The sequence below is a fragment of the Anopheles cruzii genome, chromosome 2 (assembly GCF_943734635.1).
Source record: "Anopheles cruzii chromosome 2, idAnoCruzAS_RS32_06, whole genome shotgun sequence".
In the NCBI taxonomy this organism is placed as follows: Eukaryota; Metazoa; Arthropoda; class Insecta; order Diptera; family Culicidae; genus Anopheles; species Anopheles cruzii.
Genome location: NC_069144.1, coordinates 1,899,202 through 1,920,776, shown reverse-complemented (window position 1 = coordinate 1,920,776; position 21,575 = coordinate 1,899,202). Strand labels below are relative to the sequence as shown.

Below are 21,575 nucleotides of genomic sequence, written 5' to 3'. Positions count from 1 at the left end.
CTCGGACGGATGGACGGTCCTCTGCTTCAAGAAAAGTTTCTGTTCACCTTCATCTCTGAAGTAGGATCTTGGGTTTTCTTGGCCGGGGCGGGGGTTCCATCAATCCCCGGCACCGTGGTCCTCGAGCCGGTGATTTACGACGAAACCGACCGGTGAGTTATGCAAATTTTATCTAAATCGTTTCGTCCTCCCCAAAGATGCCCGACCTCTCGGGCGACCTGAAGCGGGAGTTGCTGGTGCTAGTTCTGGTGCGAACGGTGAGCTTCACACAATGACACAAGACACGACACGATGTGCTCTAATTGTAGGCTAATTTCTTGCCTCGCTCACTGACGGCGAAGGGGCAACCTGCAATTCTAGTGCCTAGGACTTGCTCTAACGTTCCTCCACGCATTGTTATTCTTTAAGAAACCGTTGATTTATGTCCTGACCCATACAGAGTGTCACTCTACGGCGCAGCGTCGGTTGGATTTTGGAAACCCCAAACTCCGCCACACGGCGGGGTTCGCTTATCGTGCGGGTTACTCCTAAAAAACTATTCCCCCGACGAACGGTGACCTATCTGGTGGCCAATAAAGTAAAGCACTCGACTTGTGTAAAGGTTAATCTTGCGAACGGGTCTGCTCCTCCAGTTGGACAGCCGAAACCCCATCCGTCAGAATCTGCTCCACATCATCCCTGGATGTCCCGGCGGTCCATCGACGCCTGCGGCCACGTGTTTAAGATAATTGTTACGAAAGGACCTTCGGTTGGGCAAAAAATTTCTATCGCTCGACAGCTCCGGCGCCGCTGGTACCGCTGTCACTCTTCGGTCACCCATCCCACCCACCGTTCCCGGTGAAGTTTAATCGGAAATCCAAATTTACTCATCAAATATTAAACCGGCAGGTAGATCGTCGTCTTCGGGGGCGGCTTCTTAATGGACAACATTACTAGCAAGGGTCCTCCTGAGGTGGTTTTTGTGTGTTCCAGACTATTGCCGGTGGTTTCCTCTCTGGAGAGGCGTGCGGCGCCCGGTACTACGGCCGGGTAATAAATTATCCAGAAACGATTGAAAGTGAGTGGTTCCTGGTGTTCCCGGATGCTCTGGCGGGGGCCCGTTAAATGTCCCCGCAATAGTTTCACCCATGTCACGGCTCCCGACACTTTTCCCGTTCAAGATCACACCGGAATAAACTTTTGCGGAAGCGAGCGCTTCCCGGTTGTGGCCTTTGAACGACACGCCGAAAGAATCAATGATGGCATGTATAATTTAAAAGGCCCCACCATGGCGCGCTCTGCACCTCGACGACGCAATAAACACCGAAAACAATCACAAGGGAACGCCATTCGCCGCACTTGCGCCTAAATGTTTGCATTGTCGTTTTTATGTGTCAGGCCAGGGGAGGTGTCCCCCCAGTGCAAATCTGTTGCTAAACGTTGGCTTTTTTGTCGTTTCCCTCCCAAATTCCGTTGTCCCCGTTGTTCTACGTTGGGGGCACGGCACGAAACACGCCATCGAAACCGGAAATCTATCGCTCGTTAACTTTATTTGCACCCACTCTCTCTTCGTGCGTCGGCCAACGCCGACAACGGCGCGCTCACCCAGCTTCTCGTTTGTCTACATTCCGGCGGCACCGAAACAATGGAGTTGGGTGGCCCGGCAGACACCGTCGTTTGGGGTCGCTTCGCCGCAAATCCTTCCCATTTAGCGACGGACGGACGGACGGACGGTGTCGGTTCCAAGTGAAAGCGTTTTGGCTACCGGAGACCGAGGAAGGAGACCTTCGTGGAGAGAACGTGTGCCGTCGTCGGATTTCACCGGCGCAACCAGATCACGTACCGCCACGGGATGGGTGAAAGTGACATCAATTATTCAACCGGGTTCCCCGGGAAGGACGCGCGGCGCGGCAGCGCCATGTTGATGATGTTGTGGGTCGTCGAGTTGACACTTCATTTCAAGCCAAGCCGCCGCCCCAGCTGCTGCCGGCCGCCTGTTGGTGGTGTTTAGCGTTGTTTGATTCGGCTTTTGTCGCGCAAAAGGTGGCACTTCCGCTTTGGCGAAGGTCGGAAAAATCCACCCAGCCACGACGGCCGGGGGGGTTGATTGTGATTTGAGTCAAGAAGTCAAGGGGTGGTTACAGAGCCGAGCCACCCCCGGACAGATAATAGGTACGGGCCATTAGAGCAAAAGAGTCGAACTCGAACTTAAAACCAACAATTGATGGCCATCTCCGGGGCCCGGGCCAAAAAAAAAGGGAAACGGGCCATCCGCTCGAGGGAACCACAACCGCATTGGCCGCAACCGGCATCACCCCGATGTTACACGCACGGGTCACCCCGAGTGTGGGGCGCTGTGATAATATAATTTTAATTTAACGACCCCAAGCCGGAGGATAATTTATTTTAACACAGCTCCCCAAACGGCGATGCGCTCTCGAGTCCAGGCGTTCTGGCGTGGCATGGACAATAAGGACGCCGCAGGAAAAACGGACGTGCCGTTCAAATGAAACGACCGGCCTGACCGGGCGTCCGAATCCGGGGGGCTCATGTGCGGATTTTTCTGGTTTTGTCCGTTTCGTCGTCCATTTGTGGGGACAATATTAATGCATCCGCGCCCTGCCACAGGGCCATTCGGGAGAGGGGCGCAGATAACAGCTGCGCGTTTGGATTTTGTTGGTCCTGACAGCTGATTTGATTGTGTCAAATAATATCCTTTTTGTACAAAAACTAATTTTAGTAATCGCTGTAAGTAATCGTATTAAAACTAGATTTACACATCTTATTTTATGTTATTGTTTTATAAGATAATTTATACAAATTTACCCTTATTCATTAGTTAACTCTGCTGCTGAGATGCGTCGAACGCGTCCGGCGAACGAAAAACCGGTGTCTAGCGGTTTGCATACATTCCGGCGTTTCTGCCGCAAGCACACGAAGAAAGGCCTCGCTGAGTCGAAACACGCAACCGTCCGAGGAGGAGAAACGGCGAAGAAAACGAGAAAATAAACAGCCCCCTCCGCGCGGAACGCTCCGGGAAAAGATCGCCAGCCTCCGGAATACCCGAACGCGGCAGCGTGGGCTTGGGCCGGAAATAAATTATCTTCCTGGGGGTTTGTCGGGGGGTTTCCTTCTTCTGGTGGCTTCCGGCCCCGAACAGCAGCAACAACAACAATGGCCCCATGGCCTGGCCTCGAGGAGGTGGGAGCGCAATATTGAAATCACTCCCATGCCTCAGGTGAAAGCGCACCCAAGAGTGTCGTGGCCGGCCCAGAAAGACACCCAGTACGCCGATACAGAAACCCGAATGGCGCCACCGCCGCCGCTCAATAGCTGAGAAGCGTGTGGGCGAACGAACGATTGCCAGAGGCCGAGCCGAAGGAACTGGGACATCAAAGAAATTGCCAAGACAGAGTCATCTACCGAGATCAGGCCATTACGCCCGGCCCATGACGCACACACATATCGGGTTGTCGGGCGTTGACAACCACACCGAGAGCGAAAGGATATGGCTCAGGCATCGCCCCGTGGGAATTGCGGAACAATCGGCGCGCACTGATGAAACTAAACAAAAATGGGCAACCCGAAAAGGGGGGCCCTTGAAATTTCGATTTCGCCATCGGCCATTAGCGAAGTGAGAATCCTTTTTTCGGTTCCCTTCGGTAACACCGTAATTCCTGTCAGCGCCCGTCGCGCGTCTGTGGTTTTCGTTTTGGCCGCGAAAGCTGTCCCTCGATAATCTGCGACAATCGCGCGTCATCGAGTCCTGTTCGCAGGTCGTTCCCGGTGTCCGCGATGGCAGGAAAATTGAATTTCCACTAATGTCGTTGGTCGTTGCGCACCGTCGAATTGAGACTGAGGTTGCTGGAATCGCTGTGTGAAACAGACACTAATCTGGGAACTAATCGGAGCATTGAAAGGACCGGAACGAACTCCGGCATTATCGCTTAAAAATAGTCAAAACGATTAACCCACTCTCCCCGGTAACAAACAGGATCCCAAACGGCCAAGGGCAGGATGATGGGCAAGAGGTCAACCCGTGGCACTCTGCATCAAGTATTTATGTGCCGCCCCCGGTCGAGCGGGCTTCGGAGTAAGTCAATCTATTCAATTCCCCCGGTGTGTGTGGCCCAGGATCGAGTGTGGCGGAGGTGCCAGAGGAGGGTGCCCACCGCACACCATCGTCACGCTAAAGCATGATGAATCTTGCCGAATGAAGATATTTGTGGCTGTCCATCATGTGACCCCGGCGCGCTCCCCGTGTGTGTGTGTGTGTCGGGTTTCGGGTGTTTGCTCAAATGGTGCCCTTGTTACCCCATTATCCTGCGCTGTTCCGGGGTTCCGGGCTTCGCTGACGGGCCTGTGTGGTGCCGAGTAGATTTGGATAAATTATTAATACGATTTTTATACACTGCCCCGGCCAGCCAGCCAGAAACAATTCCAATCTCTTGGCCACGGGGCCGCCGCCGTGGTGGTCCCGGAGTCAAATCACGTCAGTCAGGTGCTCCCGGTGCGCCGGTGGTGGTGGTGGTCGATTCCTGGAGTGACAAAAAGTGTCAAACGACCCACACACTGTCCCTGTGTCCGGTTGGGGACGTTTTGGTTTCTCGGGATGAAAGTGTCAGCACTTCGGGCCACCCTCTCTCTCTGAGTGTGTGTGTGTCGCAGCACCGGAAAACAACGTTCATTTCACACTTTTACCAATATTTTCATTTATTTATCTTTATTGCCCACTGTGGTACCCTTTCGTCGGGGGGTCCGTTCCATGGAGTCGTCGCTCCGGCGGAAACTTTCCTGTCACTCGCTCGCTCGCTGGGAACGTGTGTGTCGGGTCCCTTTCTGTGGGGTGCCTGCTCGGTGCTCGGTGCCGGATCATGCGGATCATGTGGACTGTTGTCAAGGGGGTATCCCTTTGTCGGAAGAAGGATTGTCTTCGGCGCGCACCCTCCGCCGCCCTTCGCGTAGATTATGGTCGGTGATCAATTGGGTAATAAAAATGATAACTCGGTGCGGTGCGCCGGTGTGTGCGGTGAGGTGAGTGTCCCTGTCCCGCCATTACTGGGCTACCCGGGACCGGGGCCTGCCTGAAGTCGGATCGATACACAGGAGCACAGGCACCTCCTCCGTCGTACAGCCAAAGGTACCCCTGGGAGATATTGAGCCCTGAGCGAAACCGACTTGGCTGGCTGGCTGGTTGGCACGTGGTGTCCCACGTTGCGTCGGGGTTGACGATTTAAGACTACCTACCGGAGCCTAATATTATCTTTTGCATCATGCTGATGCGATTATTTATCTGTCCCACCAGAATCGGGAGCCCCGAAATTGGGCCATCCCTTTCGAGTTTCGGTCCAATTTTCTTGGCGCTCGGGTACCAACCGGGTTTCTCGGATGTCAACCGGTGATGGGAACAGATGTTTTTCAGAAACAAACGGCGACCTTATTTGCATTCTTCCGATTAGTTGGCCAAAAAGCGACCGACGGGCACGTGTCCACGGTGGTGCCCCCCGTTAATGGGTTCACCTTTGCACCGAAACTGTGGGGAGTTGCACTTGCGCTCCGGACCACCTCGGCCGGCCGGTGCAGACAGAACCTCCTCCTCATGGTCCGGGGGCACTGAATACTGTATTCTTGGTTCACATACTAACTCTCCTAGACACTTGTTCCGAGCCTACAACTGCTCCACCGCCCGCTTGGCACGAATCCCCGGGCAAGGACACGCGGAGGAGAGAGAGCGAGTGTCAGGGTATAGGGCAAGAACTCCCCGGGGGAAAATAATTTCTTGATGTAACTGAGAGCGTACTTCTTCTTCGGGGTCGGCTTTTTGGGTCGCCGGGAGACACATACATGGCGGCCCGTGCACCTACACACACGTGTGGCCGGTGTTAATGTGAGGTTTTGTTTTCGGGGTAGCCCCCTCCCCCCCCCCCCCCAAAACACGGTGTCTAGAGTCGGACCCGACCCGGCGGCGAATAGACGATCTCTTAGTAGCTCAAGGGTTTGCTTGCATATATTACCGCCTGGGGAGAACCGTGCGCGCGCCCCGGTCCAAGGCCCAAGAAACCCGGAGGAGGCGCATTCCGGCGGGGTCGTTAGTGTCTTGTGCCACAAGCACCGGTCCCCGGCATGCCCGTTCTGCGTCACGTGCTCCAAGTGTGTGTGCGCACAAGAGAACATGTCTTGGACCCGGGTCCTCTGGTCAATGTGGCCACTTCCGGACCGGGCGGGGTTTTGGTGAAGAATTTCTGTAAATTTCTATAATTAATTGGTGTTGGTGAGCAAATTCTTCAGCCCGATTGTCTCGTGTCGCGCTTTTGAGGTCCTCTCAAACCACGCGGCCGTAATGAACTATTTCAATATCAAATTTCACGCTCCCGGGGAATGCGCTCCTGGAGCGCGGATAAAAAGCCGCAAGCGACCGGCGATGACAGGGTTCGGGTGAAGAATGGGCACCACCAGACCTGAGGCCCCGGGCACGGATGGCAAACAGGTTCCAACCTGTATCACATTACCACGGCGTCGAGCGATTCATTCATGAGCGCTCCCTCCCGGGGCCTAAGGATACTACACGTGTGTTTTGTGTGTGTGTGGCGGAAATCGTTTTTTAATCGCCACCGCCACATTAAGACATCAAATCGCTACGCAAACCTCTCGAGGACCTGATTTCCGTGATTCCCTTCACCACGCGGACACGCCCCGGCGTGTGTTCTTTGTCTCGTCCTTACAGTAAGCATTCCAGCAACACAATCGTCCTTCGTGGTTCCCACCGTGCCGAGTGCGCCCACCTAAGGTAACCGAACCCTGGCGCGACCCACGGAAGCGCCCTGCTGGGTCCTGAGGAGGATCTGAGGTCCAGGAAAATATGAGGCGTTTTGTTGTGTTACCGGGTTGCGTGGCGCGTCGCCCAACTAATGGGACCTCAATTTGGAAATGGGGCACACCCCACATATGCTGAAAAAAGGATCTGGAAATTGATCTGACGTCTGGCGGCACAATTAGAACCTAAATCTGGACAGGTATCCAATGGGTGCCTTTGGTGCCTCCCGCTGGTTGTTTGGCGAGAGGATCGATAACGAAGCATTAAATAAACTGTTTCTGGGGTTTCTGAGGTTATGTATCCTCGGTGCGTCATTATCGGACACCCTTTCTCGCCGAGTTTTTGTTTTATTTCCCGGCCTTTTGCTTATCCAATTGTCAGATTCGCTGCTTGTGTGTAGTTTACGGAGAAAAGCTATAAAAACTTCCTTGCCTGACATGTGCCTGACCACCCCCCCGCGACGTATCGGCCATGCGGTTCGATATGTGCCTCCTCACTCGGCACCACCACCAGCGCTAAGCTCCTCGGCCCGCTCACCCGCCCCGCGCTGCCTCTGAAATCCGTTTTTATGCGGCCAACTCCCGCGGGAGTCATTGAATTGTTCCTCTGTGTCCCATCAGGGGCCCCAAAAGTACCCCAAAAGGATACATAGAAATTGAAATGACTTTTCTTCGCCATTCGCCGCCACACCACGCACCACCACGCCCGGCACGCATTCCTTCCGCTCTCTCTCTTCATCCCCGTCGCTTCTTTGGGGGGAGTCACGGCCGTCGAGGTGGACATAAAACCTTCCCACTTGTGTGTGTGTGTGTGTGTGCCCGCGATGTCGGTGACGTCGCTCCGCCAGTTTCGCACTGAGCCGGGCCGAGTTGGGAGTTGGTTTTATTTGTTTTCTCCTGGCGAGGCGTGCGTCGCCCTCGCATCCAATCCAAGCGAGCGGGGCGGACGGGGGGTTTGGTTCCTCCCGGGTACGGTTACACGGTAGCGCTTCCGATATTTATTACACCACACACCTGCGTCCAGAACCACGACCAGGTGAATACCTTAAGGCCAGGTATTCACTTTCTTCACCGGCGGTGAGCTTCGCGTTTGAATGTGTGATGATCACTGCCCGTTAAGTATGACAAGGGCCGCCAATCGATCACAGGAGTCCTGCAGACTCTTCAGTTCCTGAGCGGATAGTCTAACTTCCAGACTACGAAAAGCTGGTATTGGGCTTCCTGACCATAAGTTCCGTGATTTGGCAACGGAATCAACAGGTGGTTAAAGGTCGTCCTTTTTTCATACGCAGTGAATCTCTCATTTTCTTAATTTAGTGGAATCTTCTCTTGTTTCAGTAATGGGATTTAAGTGTCAGTGATTCTGACATTCAGCATATGGTTGCTATGATCCCTGAACGGTTAAATGATGCAACATTTGATTTAATGTCGCTATGTGTTGCTTAGATGTAGGCTCTCTACCTATACAGTGAGGTGTCAAAATAATCCATTTGATGCCGGTTCAACGTATAACATTACCTTTTCTACCTCTTTGTTTACTCTGTAAAGCCTAACTCGCTTTGAATGTTTAATTATCGAAGCTAACCCATTGACTTTGTTGGGCTTTATTAGCAGAGCCCTCGTGTTTTCACTCACTCCGTGTCCTTCTAGTGTCAACAAGGAATTGACATAACACACATTAAAACCACACATACACACGATAAAAGAGAGAGGGACCTTATTGTCACGACGTGCCGGACCCGACGATGTACTCACATCAAACCCCCTTTGGATATGGAGGGGCTCAACTACTAGGCGTAGGTGCGCTATTACAGTCCGTTTTGCCTGTTTGGTTGGTTGGAAACCTGGTACCAACACGAAAGGCCTCTCCACAGGCCCCCGAACCCCTGTTGCAGGGCGCACAAGTAGTATAGTAATATATTTATGAACGAATTCCCCATTGCAACATTCACCCAGAAGTCTCTACCCGGCTTCCCGGTACCCACCGTTGCCACCGTTGCCGCCGCCCGCCACCGGAGGAAGTTTTCGGATACGTGTGTCTACTGGGTGCTGTTCCGCAAAATGGGAGACCGGGAAGGCTCCACGCGGGCAACAGCTCCACCACCACCACAACATCCTCCAGTGCCAGAGGCGCAGTTGGAGGCGCAAAAATTATGGCAAACTTTTATTAACAACCTTCGAGAGCCATCAACCGACGGAGACCGGTGGGAGGCGGCATACACAGACGCCGGGGTTTGCGCCTGCCGCCCGATTTGACCAATCTCACCACCGCCGCCGCAAAAAAAAACAAACAATCCATCCACCCTCCAACAGGGGAAGGGATCCAGGATTCACCCGGAGTCACCTAGAATTGAGATTGACTTTTGGGCTCCTTGGGGCGCACTACACGCCGCTGCAGAGCACATGATGAGCTGTGGTAAAGCCTCGGCGGCTTCCAACCCGGGCGGCCATTATTGCTGGCAAGGGTGGAGCGAGAAAAAAAAACACGGCAAGCCGGGATGCCCGGGAGCTGAGGATTACGGATGTTTAGGAGACAGGAACCGGTGTGGGTGCCAGACCAAAGGTTGAAAAGTTTGTGGAGTTTGTGGATGTAATTATTTTTCAATTGAATTATATCCTAATTATTCAAATTAATTGTCCTGTTGCGTTATTTGATCAAGATTTGCATAAATTTAATCGAACAATAATCAATATTATCTGCTTATTTTATAAGACAGAGATTGAGCTTCTTTATTTAAAAGTTGTTCAAATCTGTTTTCAATTTAAAGACATTTAACAACTTGTTACATTATTACAAGTAGCAGGAGAAAGTATTTACAGTGATCTCCTGTTAACTTTTGACAGCAAATTGACGATTCCTTTTCATTGCTCCATCGCCCAGAAGCACTTTTCGTTCAACCCATTGCCTCGTACCGAGCGCCGAGTCACTCGTTTCGGGCCGTGATTCCGTTCGTTGGAAGGAATAATTTTAATGCCGCCCCGTTGCCGCCGCCGACCGCCACCGTGCACCGCCGGCCGGACAACACCCAAGGGACATGGACCTAGCACATGGAGTCACCAAAAGTACCGGAGTAGGCCGCCGTCAGTTGGTTCTTTCGGCACCATCAACAATCGAACTTCGGAACCAGAGTCCATCCGGTGGTGGCTCCATGTCACCTCCATGACCCCGGGTTTATATCGTATTTTGTTTCGCACACACACACGGAAGGGCGGTGAAGATTTAATCCGAAAACCATTGTTGCACCCCGGCCCGGACATATTCCGGAGTGGCCACTTTTTGGGGCCACCCTCCCCCAACAGCCACACCGAGATATGTTTCGCTTGATTGGCAAACCCGGTGTCGGCAAATTTTTGTGGATGATTTTCGGGTGCTCCGTTACCCTGTTTTTTTCTTTATTATTATTTCGGAACATAAAGGTGAGCCGGATTGGGCCGTGCCGTTCCGTTTTTCCGCAACGAGTCTACGAGTTTTCCCACTCACCACCACCGGGCGGCACCGGATCGGCGCTGTTACTAATTGATTTGCATCGACAGACAGACCGGAGAGTTGTTGAAATTGATATCCGGACCGGTCAGAGGCGGAGAGTGTGGTTCGGAATCGATTGCACAATTCCAGTCCAGCACAGCGCAGCGATGGGAGAGAGCCGGTACCGCCGCCCTCCGTTTGATGCGAGCCGCTCGGCCGGCCGGCCTCAACTCCCTTAACAGTTTGAATAAAATACCAAGAAACGCCAAGAGCCGCCAACGCCCGGGAGCCCCGGGTTTGATCTTTACCGCTCTCCAATTCGGCGCACCGGCGGTTCGTGCACGCGCTCCGACCGCGCCAACTGCTCCCGTTTGAAGCGGCCTCCCGTACCAGGAGGAGCATGCAAAACAACGAATGTTGCCGGCCGGCGCAACGAATGCTAGCTGATGAGTCCGGGTTTTAGGCGGTTTGTGAGAAGCAGCCGCAACTGGAGTTGGAGCAACGGAGCTAGAAAGTAGCCGTTCAGGGATTTTCTTCGGGGCAACAACACCCTGTGCCAAAAAAAAAATGCCAACGCCATTAAAATGCCAAGTGCCCGGTGCTGGTGGTGGCCAACACGACGCGAAGCACGGAGCGAAGGTTACGGGCCTGGGGCCTGTAGCTGGCCATCAAACCGTACGCGTGAAGGTATGGCGAGGTTGTCATCAACAGTTCTCGGTAGAAATAGGAAAACTACCCACCCAACCAGCCGTTGGTGACGCAAGGAAGCCCAGGGCGCGACACCGACACTCTCCGCGGTTCCCTGAGGCGCGTGCCGCACGGAATGGTCAATTACCTTGGTGCATATGTCGGCGAAGGTTGTGTTTGACAGAATTCAAATGTCGCCCCCCTCTGTGTTTTTGAGGTCATAAAATTCGCCGAACGTGCGCGTGGTCCTCTGACGCTGCGTCATTGCTTGCGATGGCCATAGGTCACTCGTAGAACATACCGAAAAACTGGTGCCAATGCCTTCTTGGCCAATTTCTGGACACGAATTCATTTCAAAGCCGAAAAACTAGGTTCATATCACTCTTTAGTCTCTTGTCTCTTTAGAATCATGGTTGTAGTCAGTTATAATCAGTTATAATGCTCAATGCGTCAGTCAGTTATAATGCTCAATGAGATGCCCAGGGCTTCTCCTAAATCAGTTTCAGTCACTCGAGGATTTTCCCATACGATATCCTGTATTTTTCCTACGATTTCAGGTGTGTAGGTTGCTGTTTTTGGAAGTCCTTGACGTGGATCGTCTTCAAAGCTTGCACGATCACGTTTAAAGCAACCCATTTTTTACTGTATTAGTTGAAGGTGAAGAGTCCTTCCATACTTTCAATATTCGTTCATAAACTTCCTTTGCTTTTAAATCTTCTAAAACTAAACACGTCGATACTAAATGGCTTGTTGTCAAAGAATGAATTGACAGAAACTGAAAATGAACTTCACATACGTTCATATTTCGTTCACATTCATATGAAGAGTGTACCAACATAACAAAAAAAAAGTTAAGCAGCAGCGTCCTCTGCTATCGAGGTTTGAAACTTTTTGAACAACCTAGTAAAGGCCTCTTTTCGTGCACATTTGCCATGATTGGCATCACCGTGATTGGCACGGTTCAATTGAGAAACGCTTCATTTTTAAATCAGCGTAGCTACTTATTGACCCATATGATATCTCACAAACAATATTTAAAACGAAGCACTAATAGTTAAATTACCTTTCGCCACTAAAAAACTCCCAAAAGGCCCCGCGTAGTTCGCACCGCGGATAAGATTAACTCGTCGTCATCTTTCTCTATCTCTCTCTCTCGGAGTGTCCGGATAAAAACCGACCAAAAACACTTCACTTACGACGACGGGGCCAAACTACTGGGGCTACTCTTCCTGGCTACTAACAAGAGGGGAGCCCATCTCTTTATGGCCACTCATCATATCACCCGCCCTGGCCCCAGTTCCAACGGATAAGTGTGATTTTATTGAATAAAGCCATAAACCGGAGCGTCGCAACCAGCGCGCAGAACGTGAGGAGTAGGACCCTCTACTGCTGCCGTACGCTTCTACGGAGAGCCACGGTGGTGTTTTATGGTCTGCCCCATTTGCTGGTTGTTTTTTCTTCTACCGCCACCGCCACACAAGGTCAAGTCGGTGCACCGTAAAATATGAGCCGAGGACGATACGTTGGTGTAATGCCTGATGATGCTGCCGGTGCTGGTGGTGATCATAATCAGCGAGGCCGTCATGCCCCTTTGTTGGTCAGAGTGTCGTTGGCGACGCAAATTCGCAAAATTAAATCAGCGGCCGCGGGATTCGCGCGCTGCGTGCGACTCCTGCCGCGCGCGTCCGGAGAGACCCGCAGAGACTCCCCGATGGCGTGATCCGGCGTGTGCAATTGTTTTAATACGTTTTATTATTCATAAACGTGTGAGCATAATTTCCTCGTAATCGTAAGGCCCGGTGTAATGATGGTGAGCCCGGTGAGGACGGTTTTATGGCAGCATAAAAACCCGAAACAACACCCTGTCCACCGACCCGGGTTCGGGTCCCGGTCGGCCGTCGGGTTTTACGGGGGACACCGGACCGGGACATGATGTGGGTCCCACCGCTGGCGGCTGAGGTGTTGAAAATTGTTTGATGCCCCCCGGAAGACCCGAATACTTTCACCTTTCTGTCGGTCGTTTTCTCGTAAAAACGGAGGGCAACCTCCAGCGACAACCAATTACAGGACCCGAGACCCAAGAGTTGTTGGGACTCTACTGCCTAATGGAAAAACGGTGGTGGTCCTTCCCGGTTCCGGTCCAACAAACAATCAAATCGAAAAAGCCTTGCCAAACATCTCACAAAAACGTTTCGTAACTTTCCCCGTCGGAACGAGACAAGATAAAGGCCACGCACGATGAAGATGTCACTCCCCGAGCCCCCGTCCCCGGAACCGGGCGCGTGTAATCGGTTCTGTTATTGTGCTTTATTCCTCCAAAAATGACACAACCAACGACGGTCCGACGCTCAGTGTCGGTGATCGTAAAGTGGATCGCCCGTAAAACTGGCCAACGGCGAAACGGCATGTGACACGCAGCGGGCGCATGTAAAGAGATCCTAATCGCCCTGTGGCCCGCGCGCGCTCGTCACCCGTTCGTCACTCGTTGGTTCTGCGAACCCGATGCACTCCGACGCGCCTCCGTCGGATGAAGACACGGCACGTCACGGCGAAAGATGTTATTTATGAGTGATTTGTGGCGCACGGCGCATGTAATGGGCGATTGCGCGGTTGCCACCGGTTGCCCCGTCGTTTATAGCCCGGGCCTCCTTTTTCTTGCCTGAAGTCCCGGACGATGGTCAGCTTGGCGACGTCCTGGAGCTTGATTTATTTAGTTCACCACGCCGTGCTGGGGAGCACATTCCTTGGCCTCCTCGGGGTGAACCGACCGGACCGGGGTGGGAAGTTGGTTTTATTTCCTTTGGCCGAGAGGGTTGCCCGCTTCAGCCAACGACCCGAGTCGCTCGGTGATTGCGATGGCAACGGCAGGCCAGGAACCTCCGGAATGCATTAGGCTGATTAGAAGTTCGGGCTTCGGGAGGCCCACTTTGTTACGTCTTGATGGCTGAAGTTCTCGCAAAAATGCGCTCATTCCATATGTCCTCTGGGAATTCACATACCCGACGTCACCTTCGGAGAACACTCCCGGCACAGGGCATTGACACCGGGTTGCACAAATCCGTTTGGCGGCACCAGGCCACAGCCGGGACTAACCTTGCTGTGGCGACGAAAACTGCATTCAAAGTGCTGCACCACCATAACTGCATCGCCGCGAGGGCCACAAGATCGTCCGGCTGTGATTATGACATTACTCTCTCTGTACACGCCGTTGCTACAGTTTTGTGGCCTCCGTGCGCCCTCCGCGTACGCTTCGTGGTCGTTTGTGTCGGCCAGAGATTAGCATCAGCTGAGGGACCTTACCCTATTGCGCGTTAGGAAATCGCCAAAGAGATGCACCAAAGCGGGGCACGGCACTAGAATGCACAATCATTCGGATCTTTTACTCTTCGGATAGACTGCTTCAGTGTTGCAAATAAGTTGAAATTCTAATTCCGATGTTCGAAGTAACGAGAGCCGTCCTCAGCACGATCGTGCGTTAAAGTGAGCCGTTTCCGCGAACGCCTTTTTGGCAAAAAAAACACCGCAGTTCTGGGTAAGCCTCAAAGGCACCGATTGAATGCTGGCAAAAACCGGGAAAGAGAGAGCGATACAAGCCCCCGTATGGGGATCAAGCAGGATCACGCGTGATTAGAATGGCATTTCGAGGCGTGATCGCCAGCAAGGGACACGCTCCGCTCAGTCTGGGCTGTAATTTCGAAGCAGCGAAGCAGCGCGGAGTCCGTGGCGGCCCGAGCACGTGCGCGTGCCTAAATTAACCTCGAACCACATTGCCCGCCACCACCAGTGCCTTCTCCGCCACTCCCCGACGGCAGATGATTCCGTCTTTCGATTTTTCAATCACATTTTCCAACGCCTCAGCTGTCGCCCGAGGGGTCCCCAAGTGATCGAAAGGGTCCTCTTGCCACCACGAAGTTGGATTCGGTGGCGTTGATCGCCTTGTGGTTTATTGCTGCTCAGCTGCCGAAACCACCCGCCGTGAAACAAATACCCTGTCGATGCGCCGCCAGTGCCGTGGCTAATGTAATTTTATGCCGTCGGATCGGATCGGTGCTCGAACCCTCGATCGATCGCACCTGTTTTGGGACCCCGTGATTCGCTGAGCGTGCAATGAGCCATTAGTCTGCGGTGAGTGTTCCGATCCGATCGTTCCGAATGAGTTCAAGAATGCTGTTGAGATGTCGGGCGTCGATTGGTTTTAGTCACTTTTCATTAGCTCGAACCCCCCAAAGGAGATGAGGATCATCTCAGAGGCGTTCTTCGAGCTCCACGTTCGATCTTCGCTCCAAATCTCGCCAAACCCGGTTCCGAAAAGGGGTTTAATGTCGCTGATCGCGATTTGGTCGCACTTCCGAAACAGAAACTTCACTTCGTCCACCGATTATCCCGTTGGTTTGGGGGTCGTTAAAAATTATTAAATTCAGCATGCCATGCCATGCTCCAGATCAGCATGCCAATGATGACCACCACGTCCTTCAGCGGCAAGAAACGAACCTCGCCGACGGGCTGGTTCAACGGAAGATGGAAAAGAAACCGGCCACAACCCGCTGCAAAGGGGGTCGCTACAAGGGGTCACAAGGGGGCCGGGATGTCGCCGTCAGGGACCGGGAGGACCGGTGTATGTGTCGCCCTATCTCCCGGTACGGATCAGCAGCGCCTGTGCTTTATGTTCATTATTATTGTTTCGGTTTTTGAAACGGCTCGTTCCGTTCCGCCGTGATCCTCCGCCGTGACATTATGATTGCTGCCCGCCGCCGCCGCCGCTGCACTCATTTATTCGGTCATGTTTTATGAGTTTTCCGAAATCTGTGTCCCCCAGACGAGAGAGAGAAAAAGACTTGACGCGGAGCTTTTTTATGTTGCTTTCAACCCAAAAGAGGATGCCGGTCGTTGATGTCGATCGGGCGCGACATGGAATAAGTCAACGGGCCGCACCTCTGCTGTCTTGTGATACGTTTTTAATTCAAAACAATGCTTCCTCTATTGTGTGTCAAACTTTACTACACATTTTTGCACAATTCGAAAGCCATAGTGTCTCTTCAATTTATAGTGGTTAGTTGAGTTCTGAAAAGAATTTCTACTTCAACCAAAATGGGGCTCTCCTGTTAGGGCAGCAGTTGTGCCACTCCAAACCCTTCCGAAAGCCCTTCATCCAAATGTCCAACGACGACGACGATGACATTCCGCGGGCCCATTCCTGTGTGGCTCGTGTCACTTGCCCCCCGGAGTCGATCGGGGGTCGTCCGGCCACAAAAGGGTGGCAATTTTCCTCGCCCACCGCCCTCCGAAAGGGGTCGGAAACATGGCCCCGGACGCGACTTCACCTTCTTTCGCTTTTCTTTGGCCGATTCTTTTCGCTTGGCGACTTTTATCAACTTCGCACTCACCGACAGCGGCGTGTCATTTGCATTTCTCGCTGCACTTTGGATCTCGACGCTGGACGCTGGACTTGGCTGGTGTAAAATTTATGGCCCCTGCTTACACCGCCTTACGGCTGGCACAATGGCTGGAAAGTTGGAACTCCTCCCTTTGTTGCTCTGCAAGTCCTCTGCAAACAAACAACCGAAAAAAAACACACAGGAAAATTAAGAGAGTACCGTTTTCCGCTTGGTTGCGGAGCGGGGCGCCCCTCGGACACCATCTTGTTTTTGAGTTCGCGGTTTTGTGTTGTGTCGACGGAGAGCGCGCGATGTTCATTTTTGTGCGGTCGTCGGCGAAGAATTATCCACCCGAAACAATGCACTTTTGGGGCCGGTAAGCTCGGTAATTTGTTGTTTTGCCGGGAGAAGGGAGGCCAGGTTGTTGTAGGGCACGCCAGACCCCTGCCCCACCGAACAGCCATTGTGGTTGTTGTTGCGGCACACGCCTCTAGTGGGTTGGAATGGTTTGTTCAACCTGAGGGCAAACTTTGCGCTCCGCTCGATCCGCGTCGACTCATAAATCACCTTTTTCTGCTCAGAGCAAGCGGGTCTGTGTTGGCCCATGTGGCCCTTGTCGGTTTTGGGTCTTTTTGCGATTGTACTGTCAGTCTTCTTAGCTCCTCGAACTCTTGGAGAGATGGCCCTGTTTTTGATAGCCCAATTGCTTATCACAAGAAGAAAGTCCTTTTGTGTTTCGAAAGCGCAAAAGGTCAATGATCACTTTGGCAAAGGATTCGCGGATTCGAGTTCAAGCTCGAATTTTTCGAATTTGAAATTCGAAAACCGATTCGACCGGTTCTAACCGGTGATGGTACCAGCCTCTGTAGCCTCCTTCGATCCTGACTTCTGAGAAAGTAACTCCTGTAAAATGTTTCCTCTTTGGCGCTCTATCGTGGTAAGAAATTTATTCTTCTTAGTCGGCAATTACTACCTCGGAGCGGTCTTGGAGAAAATGCAACGGAAACATTGTTAATATCTGTTGCTTACTGTAACGTTGTTCAAACCTCTAAAATAGTACGATGGCAAGGTGTTCCCGGACCACAAGGCGTTGACCACAAACTATCGACCGGTGTGTAAACTCGCTTCCCACCCCGAAAAACCCCGTCGTATGATGAAGATTTCACACCTCGTTGGACATCGTATCGCACCGATTGAGGTCACTACTCCGTTTTTCCAGCACTTTCCGTGGCCCAGCACTTTGAAGCTTTTCAGCTTAACCGCCGACAACGGGCTCCACTTCCGGCTCTCTCTTTCTATTTGTTCTTCTGCCCAGAGAACACAACAGAACGCATCCGACCGGACCTGTAGGACCCGCGGGTCGTCGTGTTAATCCGCCCCGTTCGAGCGTGTGGAGTGGATTAATTGATTCATCACTTCTTCGCCTGCGCAACGCGCGCCCCTGGATGGAGGAATCGAAGGAAACCATGAATGAACCCTTCGCGGCCGCCGCCGCACCAGCCGCCTTTGATTCGCGCTGCCCGTTTGATTTGTTTTTCGCTTCGTTCGCTGCGCCGCCCGAAATAAGACACCTTTCTTTGGGACCCCTCTCCTGCGTGTGCACCTGCGTGTGTGTGCCGATGGTGGGTTTTGTTCGCCTTCCTTCCGCTTCCTGCACGCTTGTTTCACCGGGACCGGACCGGAGATGGTCCGCTTTTTCGACGGTCCGCGATCCCCCGGAGCTCGGAGGACGGCGTAGCGAAAGGAAAGCAATTGACTCGTTGGCGCGGCGAGTAAGAACCTTACCGGATCTGATGGCAGCCGGCGCAGCCCCTCGCACTCAGTTCCTTCATTCTCGATTCTCATTCCTTCTTCTACGCGAATAGAGCCGGCCGAACGAACTAATCAAACATTAGTCGAATGAATGACCGCTTGAGAACGCGCGGCGATTAACCCGTTCGGCCCCGAACCTGGGGTGGGGTTTTTACTGGCCACCACAACAACGGACTCAGGCGGACCCTGGGGGTCACTTGATGGAAGGTGGATTGGAACACACGGTGAATTAAGGTTCCCGAAAGGTTCCAGGGAACTTCCCTTTTTTCTGGTGGTGCCGTGTGGGAATGCAACCGTCGGCCCGAATGAAATCCGTCGCTAATCCTAATGCTTAAACGACCCAGAAAAACGGGCGGAACAAGGTGCTTATGGTCCTCGCTCAACAGGAGGACGGGGAGTGAGAAGTCACAACACGAAGGCCTTGAAGTGGGACCTGAAGCGTAAGGTCTTAACCCGTTTTAAGCCTCTCAGCCGGCGTAAGATGACATTTCCTACAAGGCCCCTTTGCTCGAGTGCCTGGCCCATGTAGCGCCCAGTTTTTATCCTCGATTTAATCGAATTTCGATCGCAGCTGAAGGTGTTGAAGTGACATTGTGGGCCTCCTCACACCTTTTGGGATTAGCAGCGGGTGGAAAGCTAATAAATGGAGTTTAGGACACTCCGTTGAACTTGTACCTGACACTCCACTTGACTTTGGTCCTCAGGCTGCCACAGTGGTCTTCGTTTGCTTCTCACCCATCAACTATCTCATGCTTAATTCACTTGAGGTGGCGATTTGGCCTTTCCTGATGGACACTTTTGGAGCCAACAAGGGTTTTGTTTAACAAAAAAACGATGGCCAAGGTTGGATGGAGTCGTGTACACAGATTGACAGATTAGAATACCGCTCCAAGAGAGAGTGATCGTTGAAAATCTGGTCTCATCAAACATTCATCGCCATCGTCCTTTCCGGCGTCAGGGACTCAGGCACCCCACACACTGGCCGCCTTCCGTAAGCTGTCAATCTCACGGAAGTAGCGGAAGGATTTTTCCCCCCTCGATTCGCGATGACCATTCTCGGTCGACTGACCTTTAAATTCCATTCCAACTTACTCACGGGCAAGGGATTGTGTCACCGGGAACGCGTCAGGAACGTTGACAGGAACGGTCGCTAACCTACATTCCAAGCGGCTGGCTGGCTGGCAGGATGAAGCAACCAAAATTGGGACACCTTCTCTGATTGATTTGGGACCATCTACCACCACCACCACACCGCGGGAGATACGGGTTACGGGCATATTCTCTGACGCCACCGATTCGGAAGGATTCGTCGAAAGGAATCCGTCGAGGAAGAGTAAGTCATAACAAATCTGCGGGAATCCTTTTACAGGTAACCTAACTCCGTGATCCTGGCCTGCCCTGCCGCTTATCTGGTGGACAAAATCTGTCTCCCTTTTTGCCCCGTTCTTGATTAATGATGAGCTTGGCTCCACCCGAGCCACCGACGACTGTCACGTAATTCGTCAACAGTCCGCGCTGATCCTTGACGTTCACTGTCCGATCCCAGTCCCATCGCTCCGAAAGATCCGATCTGTCCGACGGTCACTTTGTCATCGGCGATGATGTCGTGTCGTGGGTTTTTTGTGTAATTGTTTTCTAATCGTCCCAACAAAGGGACCAGCAGCACCAGGGACACCACAGGATTCCTCCGGGTCCTTTTCGCCCGGGGTATTAAGAATGCCAGAAGTCAACACCGGGGACGGTTCCAGTGGCGCTTCTTCGTCAGTAAATTAATAACGTCCATTTAAAGCTATTCCCCCTGTCTAAGAAGCCTAACGCCCCGCTGGAGATTGATCTGTCAAAGGGTCCCGGTCTCATTTGGGTCACTAAAGATCCCTCAAATCGATTGCCGTTCGTCTCCTCGATTTTTGGTCATTGTTTAAGTTTATTCTCGGCGAATCGGGGCGGCAAAAATATTAAAATAAGAACTTGGGTCCGCCACCGCAGTCCCGTTACATCGTGCGTATCGTGCACGCATATCTGGGTTCAAGATTTACGAATTCAGCAACCGAACCATGGGGGGACCCCTTGGCGCGGTTCGCAAAATGGCATCCCAATCACGTCGGCGAATAAATTGCAGTCTCCTCCGTGTGGTGGGCGTAAAAATGTGATCATTCCCCGTCCGTGTTGTCACAAATGAGACACACCAAAAATTAAGACGCCGGCTGCACAGCACCGGAAACGGTGCATAAGGAACGATCACATATCGCACGTTGGCGTTGGAGGCGCACATTTTTCAGTAAGTATGTTCCATTATTTATTAGCCGAATGTACGTCGAAAGATTACCATCGCCAGCGGACCGCACTCGTGTGACCTGCACTTCGCGCTTTGCACCACCGTGAAACCGTGCAGAAAGGTTGCAGCTGTACTGGAAGGTTTGTTCCGAAACCAACAAAAGGTAATAATGGGCCCAACGAAGAACACTCACTCAGAACTCTGCGGTTTGCGATGTCGATTTCCATTAATCGCGCCAAAGACTCTGCCACACAAATAGCACGCCCTGGCACGAGTGGGCACGGATTCCGGAGAAGTTTCCGGGATTTTGCAGATAAAATCCTCCAGTTTTCAATTACCTCCTACATGGCCCGCTGCGTGCTCCGCCGATCGTTTAATTCTTTTTGTGTTTCGGCCAGGCGCTTCAGTTTGGACGAGGCGACCCAAGAGCGGGCCGTTAATTTATAGGGCTAAATATCCGGTGCAACTCGGACCGGATATCCGGCCACTCAGCAGCACCGGTCGGTGAAATCACAAATTAGCCAGCATAATGTCGTCGTCGCACGAAGTCGCCAAGTGTGTGCCTTCGGGTCCTTCGCACAAAGACTTCAATGCGATTTGTGCAGCGCGTCGTTTGCCCGAAAAAGGATCGACGCGCGAGAAACTTGCGAAGTGAGCGCCGGGAAAGGGCACTCACCGGCACTCACCTCTCAGCGATTCGGGTTTTTTGATAAATAAAGAGTAACTAAAGTAAATAAAGACGCCAAGAGTGACTCCTCCCCACATATACCCAGTGAACAATTTTGAGTGACCGAGGTACCCCTCCGCCTGAGGAGGGGACGAGGAAGGCTGAAACGAGTGAGCTCGAACGCCCCTCTGCCTGCGGCGAAGACGAGAGGGGGCGGGCGCGACGCTCGCTGCAGTGAGCAGGCCGGCTCATGAGGGTCCGCTCGTGGGCAGCGGCGGAAAAGAGCGGAGGAAACCACGAGAGGAGGGAGTTTCACGCGCGAGCTTGTGGGTTTCATTTACCGGGGAGGGAAGGGCGGAAGGGCCGAGACGCGAAGCGACCGCGAGCAAGTGGAAGACGAACGAATGAAGGAAAGAAAAAGGAATAGAGAAAAAGAGACAGAGCGACACAGAGACCCGAGCGGCTCGCGAAGCACACCGGCAGTCGCATAAAGCATTCCGT

At 52.7% G+C, this 21,575-nt stretch overlaps 1 protein-coding gene across 1 annotated transcript in view; it reads left to right on the top strand.

Annotated features, from left to right (window-relative positions):
• Positions 1–21,575, top strand: part of LOC128269349 (nucleolin-like) — a 47,735-nt gene that overhangs the window by 25,794 nt on the left and 366 nt on the right. The gene's annotated exons all lie outside the window — the stretch shown is intronic.